The sequence below is a fragment of the Limulus polyphemus genome, unplaced genomic scaffold (genome assembly GCF_000517525.1).
Source record: "Limulus polyphemus unplaced genomic scaffold, Limulus_polyphemus-2.1.2 Scaffold8161, whole genome shotgun sequence".
In the NCBI taxonomy this organism is placed as follows: domain Eukaryota; kingdom Metazoa; phylum Arthropoda; class Merostomata; order Xiphosura; family Limulidae; genus Limulus; species Limulus polyphemus.
Genome location: NW_013673771.1, coordinates 13,636 through 22,745, shown reverse-complemented (window position 1 = coordinate 22,745; position 9,110 = coordinate 13,636). Strand labels below are relative to the sequence as shown.

Sequence of the window (9,110 nt, the reverse complement as noted above, 5' to 3'; positions counted from 1 at the left end):
ATTTTGTAACCCTAACTTTCTATCTACCTTGAATCCTGTATAGTCACATTTTGTAACCCTAACTTTCTATCTACCTTGAATCCTGTATAGTCACATTTTGTAACCCTAACTTTCTATCTACCTTGAATCATGTATAGTCACATTTTGTAACCCCAACTTTGTGAGTACCTACCTTGAATCATGTATAGTCACATTTTGTAACCCTAACTTTGTGAGTATCTACCTTGAATCATGTATAGTCACATTTTGTAACCCTAACTTTCTATCTACATTGAATCATGTATAGTCACATTTTGTAACCCTAACTTTGTGAGTATCTACCTTGAATCATGTATAGTCACATTTTGTAACCTTAACTTTGTGAGAAACTAACTTGAATGGTATATTGTCACATTTTCTAACCACTACATTGTGAGCAATTAACTCGAATAATGTATATCCAAGTTGTGTAACCCTAATTGTGTGACTGTCTACCTTGAATTATGTATAGTCAAATGCTGTAACCCTAACTTTGTGATCAACTGACTCGAATAATGTATAACCAAATTTTCTAACCCTAACTTTGTGAGTATCTAACTTGAATCATGTATAGTCATATTTTCTAACATACATTATTACACACACATATATATATATACTAAAAACGTGTTGTAGTTTAGTCAACATACAGCGGAACATCTATATAAAATGAATGGAGCATGGTATGTTGTTTGTGACACTCTACTCGCAATATTTGGGTCGCGGGATCGAAACCCTTCTCCGAACATGCTTATTCTTTCATAAGTTATAATGCGACGGTCCATTCCGCCATTCGTTTTTAAAGAGTCGCCTAAGAATTGGCTTTAGTCGATCACTTCAAAATTAGTGATAGCTAGCACAGATAGCCTTCAGTTATCAAACAAAAAATAATAATTAAACTAATAAGTTAGGTATCCATACTGTATTTAAAGTATTATTAGCAAATTTATATAAATATAATATCACTGTCTGTTATGTGTCCATGTAACTACTTCGCGGGGTGTGGATGGATCTTCACCAAAATTGGTATGGATGCTCATTAGGTCCATGCGGGGGTATATACAAATTTTCAGTTTTATGTTTTGCGTTTTTTTACCACTACTTCGTCCCCTGTTAATGGATCTTCACCAAATTTGGTATGAAGGTTTAGTGGGTCCATGCGGAGATACTGGAAATTTTCGGTTTCATATTTTGTGTTTTGCAGTTTTTATGAACATTTTTGCGTTTTTTTACAATTACAAATAAGGGAAGTAACTTTTCATATCCTAAGATAACCTTTAATTAATCATGAATTTACATAACTTCCGTCCAGGGGACCTGTACCCCAGCTAGTTATAATATAAGTTATATTTCTATTTGTTGTAAGCAACTATTATAGGATAACTTTATAATTTCTAACAACTTATGTATATTAAACTTACATGGACATTTTTGTACTCGCTGCTATCGTGATCCTAAAAAAGAAAAAAAAAACATAAGTTAGTTTCCTAGCAACAGCATAGGGAAGAAACAAATATCAAACTGAATTAGCAAAATATTATATTAAACTATACAAATGGCGTTTCATAGAATCTTTTGTCTATCATCTTCCAGCCCAACTCTCGAGTCCTGGCATTGAGCGAAAGGCCTTTTGGGCAGTGACTTGTGAGAGTTATATATATATGAAACGTTTCTAATTTTGAATTCGAAATGCAAAAATTAAGAAAAATGGGGTGAAAAGTTACGTGATATTTGCCGTAAATTTTAGGCTTATTGTTTTTTTAATGTTTCGCCAGCTTTCGACGTTTAAACTTTACGTTTTGAAATATTATATTACATATATAAATAGTGTTGGAAAGAATCTTTAGTTCTTCCAGAATCGTCACAATTGCTGCAGTATGTATTCGTTCCGAGTTTCTCCAACCTCGTGACTTCACCTACTAATTATAGAAATTATATTATCTTGGCCAACATCAACTATCATGGCAAAACGTTTTCAGAAACCACTCGGTTTAAATCTACTTTGTATAATATTACTGGATATCTGATGCCCCTTTCTTCTGTCAGGCTTGGCATGGCCTGGTGGTTAGGGTGCTTAACTCGAAATCTGTAGGTCACGGGTTCGAAACCCATCACCGAACATGCTCGCTCTTTCAGCCCTTGGGGCGTTATAATGTGGCAGTCAATCCCACTATTCGTGGGTAAAAGAGTATCCCAAGAGTTGGTGGTGGGTGGTGTTGACTAGCTGCCTTCCCTCACTGCTAAATTAGGGACGGCTAGCCTACGTGTACCTTTGTGCGAAACCCAGAATAAACCAAAACAAACTTCTCTCTACTAGCCATTCCGGAATCAAACTCTTCACCAGATGTTGTTCTGCCTTCTCTTCCTCAGAATGTGATCACCTTCCCCATACAGGTTCAACTACCAACACGGGTAACTTATAATAATTCCGACACAAATGGGATCTTTTTGGACTATCCGACTGGCCGATTCCTGTTGAAAGAGATACATCAAGTATTGTTACGAATCTGACCCCTACTGATAATGTTAATCCACCGGAGCCGTCTTATACGATTCGTGTTAAAAGAGATACATCAAGTATTATTACGAATCTTACCCCCTATTAATAATGTTAATCCACAGGGGCCATCATATACGTTTCATGTTGAAAGAGATACATCAAGTGTTGATGTCAATCTTATCCCTATTGATAATGTTAATCCACCGGGGGCCGTCTTATACGATTCATATCGAAAGAGATACATCAAATATTAATGTTAATCTTATCCCTATTGATATTGTTAATCCACCGGGGCCGTCTTATACGATTCATATCGAAAGAGATGCATCAGGTGTTGATACGAATCTTAGTTTTACTTCTGATCATCAACTCCAACTGTGTACACGGGCTGGGTTTTGTCCACAATGAATCAAGTTCTAAAATGATCTTGCTCTATCTCCATTCATTTTAACATTAACAAACTTTCTTGTAAGTTGCTTTTGGTTTTGAACTAGCTTCTGCCTCTGTTTTTGCTACTTAAAAACATCCTAATTATGCATTTATTTCTCTGTAGGAGACGTGTAACTATTTCTCTTAAGAGGGGTATAATTCGATAGGATTTATCCGTTCAGGCAGTCCTCCGGTGGGACAGCGGTAAGTTTAAGGACTTACAATGCTAAAATCCGGGGTTCGATTCTTAGCGGTGGACATAGCAGATAGTTGAACATGGCTTTGCTCTTAACCAAACAAGTAACCAGTGTAGTCATATCAACAGCATAAAGAATATAAAGAAGAGATGGTAGAAATGAGCCTTGAGGAGCTCCAGTAGAAAAATCGAAGGAGTGAGAAGGAGTAATTTGCTGCTGATGATGCTAACTGAAAGACCAAGATTACTTTCAATAAAAGTTCTTTGGTTTGAAGTCGTCACTGGCGTATTACCCTTAATGCTACAAAAACGAAAGCGGACTCTTTGATCCTGACAAAAAAAATTAAGAAAGTTTGGCCCATGACGTAATCATTTGTCATCATGTATCAGCAACGTTCCTATTTAGCCCATGACGTAATCATTTGTCATCATGTATCAGCAACGTTCCTATTTAGCCCATACACAGTTAAATGTGTCATCCTCGATAAACATCGAACTTGGAATTCCCAGTCAACCATAAGGTCACTAAACGTCTCAGTCTCTTACAATGCTTAACAGGAACCTTCTGGAGTTTAAGCCTACCCTTTCTCCTACCTTTTATATATGTTTCTCCTAGTTCTGGAACGACATGCCCTACGGATAGCTTTTACCATTACACTTCCCAGCCCTAAAGTGTAGATGTGGGATGGATTAAATTTTCCTTCTACGAAACACTTCCCATTAAATATGGTAAACAGTGTTTCCTCTTTCAAAATGTAGCATTTTCAGAATATTCATCCCTCGAGGAAACTCTTGCCACCGGCTGATCATCTCTTAAACTTGTGTGGTATGTCATTTCCAGCTAATAATCCTAATCACGTGGATCTTCCAGTTCCACATTTACCCAACTATATTTATCCAGACAGCTGAAAGATTCTTTTTTCCTTCTACCTTTCTCTAATTTTTCTGCTTTTTAAAAACATATAAATATCCTTTCCAAATCATAACGTCATCCACTCGCCTTCATGCGTTGATTCACTTACACGTCCATTATACACTATCAATCGTCACTTTCATCCCATCTCTTGGTCGAAGAGAGGGCCCCTAACTGACGAGTTCTGGTACTAAAAGAAATGTCTCTTTGATAGTGACTTATGAAATACAAAGGATAGATCTGAAATGGTAATTTACTTGACTTTTGAGTTTGAAGCCGAAATGAACAAATTTAGACAAAATTGAAAGAAAAAAAAAAGAGTCTGAAATTTGGTTTCTAATGCTTCACCAACTTCCGGCATTTAAATCGTACTTTTTAAAGTATCTTATGTAGATAACGTTTCAGAGAATCTTTTGTCTCTCGTCATCAACTCAAGTGTCGAGTTCTGGTATTGAACGAAAGGCCTCTTAAGCAGTGACTTGTAGGAGATTAAAGATAGATATGATAGGCTATTTTAAAAAGACCTCTTATTATGAATCCACATTGAACAAATTATGAGGGGTGTAAAAAATAACATCTGCAGTTTACGTGATTTTTGCCACAAATTTTAGGCCCACTAATGTCAAAATAAATATATATATATACTGAAAAAATCAATTCTCTAGCTGTCCTCTTATCCATTCCCCAGATTTATGTTTTCTCAAGCTGATAACAACTTTTGTCACTAAATAAATAAATAAATACAAATCAAAAAATATTACTACATTGAACAAGAAATTTCCTCATTTTTGTAATTAAAATAATCCGGATTAATGGCTTTAATTATTTGTTAAAAAAGAAACAAGTTCACACATACGTGGGTTGTAACACTGTACGACTTTATGAAAGAAACGTACGATTTGATTTCAGTGTAAAACTGTTTACTTCAAACAAATATAAACGAGGTTTTTTATTCGGACTGTGTTACTTTAATAAAGGTGGTACTTACATAATCTGGATGGGCACAATTGTAGATCTGTAATAAAGATATAACGATTAGGTACTTTAAAGTCACATAACACGCATAACTTCATAAATAGAAACATTAATTAAGTACTTAATTTGTGGTTCAAGAGCTGTATTTCAGTATCTGTTGATAATACACCACACAATTAGAGCACTGACGGATACACTTTGTGATTAGGTTCATACACGTTTCATCAAAAGTGGCTTATAAAGATCAGAGTGTTTACAGATATAAAGTTCAAACTTACCTCCTCCCACTTCCCACACAGAGCTTGATCAGTTACAGCTTGATGGGTAGCCCTACAGTTGGCAAACTTCTTTTTATACTGAAAAAACAACAACATTAGTTTCAAAACAATTATAATGTAAACTCACCACAATAGATTGTGGAATGTTAATATTAGGAAGTTTCATACAAATACACAATACAATTTATCATGAATAATTATCATAGAGATATTATAATTTCTTATCCTCTGTCAGGAGCGAGAGTTTTGTCTTCGTTATAATTTTAATTTTCAAAACAAAATAAAAAGCGAGCTTTTTTCTCATATTAATTATTTCTAGTACAAGAACCTAAGCAGATTGGTTCGAGAGACAAACTTTCATTGAAATGATTTGTACTAATTAGATGTTTACATCAGTTGAGGATATTGTTTACATCACTTGAGGACATTGTTTACATCAGTTGAGGACATTGTTTATCATTACTTGAAGACATTGTTTAGATCAGTTGAGGACATTGTTTACATCACTTGAGGACATTGTTCACATCACTTGAGGATATTGTTTACATCACTTGAGGACATTCTTTATCATCACTTGAAGACATTGTTTAGGTCAGTTGAGGACATTGTTTACATCACTTGAGGACATTGTTCACATCACTTGAGGATATTGTTTACATCACTTGAGGACATTCTTTATCATCACTTGAAGACATTGTTTAAATCGCTTGAAGACATTGTTCACATCACTTGAGGACATTGTTCACATCACTTGAGGATATTGTTTATATCACTTGAGGACATTCTTTATCATCACTTGAAGACATTGTTTAAATCGCTTGAAGACATTGTTTAAATCGCTTGAAGACATTGTTTACATCACTTGAGGACATTGTTTACTCCACGTCTGTTTGCTTTGCTCGTTTCAAGAAGAAATTCAATGAATGATAAATAAACATCTAATTACAGGATTTTAACTGTTCCTTTATTCTTCGGGAACTTTTGATGAGAGGAGAAATGGGGGAAGTGAAATTGTCTGGATGTTAAAGGATCTAAATATTTCCTTAGCTCAAAATTAGGGATGGGAAGAAAAATGGAGACAAATAGTGTAACTGTTTAGATATTGATGAAACTAATCATTTAAATACTCAGCAGATAACTGAGTTTCATGTTAATGAATTGATTAGCAAAATATACATTATAAGTGTAATAGACGAAATTATTAAAAGCCAAATTAATATCTTGTGATTATTTAAGTATTTTGACCACGTAGAATATGTAAAAACAACTTATAGACTGATCACGAAGATGGAACTATTTTTTGTCTTTACATTCCTGATTCATATTTAACCATGTAACGAACGTCTATAATCGTACAGTTGTTATCACCAGACTTACACTAGAGGGCTCCAGGTCCATACAGTGTTTGATGTCTGCAATGGCTTTATCGTTATTGCTATCTGTGAAATGGAAGAAACACCAAGTTGAAATTAAACTACATTTAAACGTGAAAGACGAATACGAGCTTTTAATACAAATTAGTAAGTGAGTTGAGATCCTGAGTAATCTGACGTCACTCGGAGATTCTGTCTCGACAGTTTTGTACATAACAAAATATCGGTTCTAATAAAGTAAACAACAAACGTGACGTCTTAGTCCGTAGTTGATTAGATAAAGCTAGAAATATATAACTCCTTGTTTACTGATCAATTATTTCATTATCTACTACAGGTATGATATAAGCATAAAAATAGAAGTGTGTTTGTTTGAAAAAAAAACAATTAATATCACTTTAAAATTATTTTGCTAGATACCACAGATATAATCCGGATATATCTATATATATATATAACTAAATGTATTTTGTTTTCAAATTATAGTTTATTTATGCTTGTTTGAGAACAAAGCCACATTGGGCTATCTGTTATGTCAACCGCGGGGAATCGAACCCCAGATTTTAGACTTGTAAATCCGTAAACTTACCGCTGTTGGTGAAGGGTTGAATAAATCAGTGTACGGCTATTAAAACTTGAGCCACTTGAAACATATATATATAGAAACTATCAAATGTTTTATTATTAGGTATATAAACCGGAAATCGTTGTGTCTGTTAGTTAAATAATGATATACACTTTACAAGCAATCTTTTTAAGTAAATTCTGAAAAACTGACAAATGAAAATTTGGATCTTGTAGTTACCACATAACAAGTCGTAGGTCTTCTTATCAGGATGGCCAGAACTAGAGATAATAACAACCAGTAGAACTACAACAACAAGACCTTTCATTGTTCAGGAGTTTGAAGTCAGCTCGTGCAGAAGTTCGATAGTTTGTTCAGGAGTTTGAAGACAGCTCGTGCAGAAGTTCTTCGGTACTCTGTAGATTTTGCTGAAGTCACCGAGACGTAGTGAGTTTATATTCACGGAGAAGCCTTGATAATGCACGTGAAAAACCTGGTCACGTGAACGATTCAAGCCAATGACAGTTATTCTTTTTCCATCTCGGATTATTTGTTTTACACTTACTCGAGTGATTGTTAAAAGATCAACTTTAGCCATGTTGTTTTTATTTATGTTGCCTGAGTGTTGAAGAGCTCTAATGTTTCTCAGAAGGAGTGTTTCTCAAGTTTGTAGAATAAAACTGAATTTCAAGGATCCTAGGGGTTTGGTTTAGTGTTAGAGGATAAAGATGATAAAATAAGAAAAATGTTAAGGAAGTAGAAATGGAAAAAAGTAACATCTAACGTTATAGCCACAGACAGACTGACCAAAAGATGAATACATAAGGTTAAAACACTTGACAATATCTCTTAATATAACTTTTATGTGGTAAAGCCCAAGGTAACATAAAAACGTTGTTCTTGGTAAACCACAAGGTAACATAAAAACGTTGTTCTTGGTAAAGTCAAAGGTAACATAAAAACGTTGTACTTGGTAAATCAAAAGGTAACATAAAAACGTTGTTCTTGGTAAAGTAAAAGGTAACATAAAAACGTTGTTCTTGGTCAACCAAAAGGTAACATAAAAACGTTGTTCTTGGTCAACCAAAAGGTAACATAAAAACGTTGTAGTCGTCGAGTAATTTTGCACAAAATAAACTGACACTTGGAATTTTACAAACATAAGCCTTTTTAAATATTTTTTTAAGCATTCATCTCAAACTGTTCCAGAAATGTTTGTTCTGATTTATTATTTAGTATACGTAATAACTTTCATTAAGCCTAATCTGAATATTTACACGGACTTTTTCTACGAAAAAATCGCGATCTTTTCACAAACAACATGAACCGTTTCACGATCTTCTTACAAACAACTATGAAACGTTTCACGATCTTCTCACAAACAACGTGAAACGTTTCACGGTCTTCTTACAAACAACATTAAACGTTTCTCGATATTTTTACAAACAACATGAAACGTTTCACGATCTTCTCACAAACTGACTCACCAGGTCATCACTATGATAGACATCAATAAAAATAGTCAAACGTTTACACACATACAATAACAACAACAACAAAAAAAAAGGCCGGCAGGAGGAGTATAGCTACTTCATTATAGTCAAAGTTTATAATGAAATGCTTTTAAAAGTTCGGTCGTTGATGTGCTGATGTAATACGTATAATAATATACATAAATTAAATAGTTTATGTTAATTACGCCCTACCCGTTTGTCTTCACTTATGTTGAATACATAAATTAAATAGTTTATGTTAATTACGTCCTACCCGTTTGTCTTCACTTATGTTGAATACATAAATTAAATAGTTTATGTTACTTACGTCCTACCCGTTTGTCTTCACTTATGTTGAATTTGTTTCATA

The 9,110-nt window shown here is 34.1% G+C and overlaps 2 long non-coding RNA genes across 2 annotated transcripts in view; one reads left to right on the top strand and one right to left on the bottom strand.

Annotated features, from left to right (window-relative positions):
• LOC106475161 overlaps positions 1–7,626 on the bottom strand; it is a 10,038-nt gene extending 2,412 nt beyond the window's left edge. The window contains exons 1-5 of the long non-coding RNA XR_001291789.2: positions 7,488–7,626; positions 6,683–6,748; positions 5,310–5,387; positions 5,045–5,071; positions 1,440–1,472 (exon numbers count right to left, since the gene is read on the bottom strand). This is a non-coding gene — a long non-coding RNA (uncharacterized LOC106475161). The remainder of the gene's footprint in view (positions 1–1,439; positions 1,473–5,044; positions 5,072–5,309; positions 5,388–6,682; positions 6,749–7,487) is intronic.
• LOC111083095 overlaps positions 1–7,941 on the top strand; it is a 17,911-nt gene extending 9,970 nt beyond the window's left edge. The window contains exon 3 of the long non-coding RNA XR_002608797.1: positions 7,484–7,941. This is a non-coding gene — a long non-coding RNA (uncharacterized LOC111083095). The remainder of the gene's footprint in view (positions 1–7,483) is intronic.
• Positions 7,942–9,110: the final 1,169 nt, after the last annotated feature.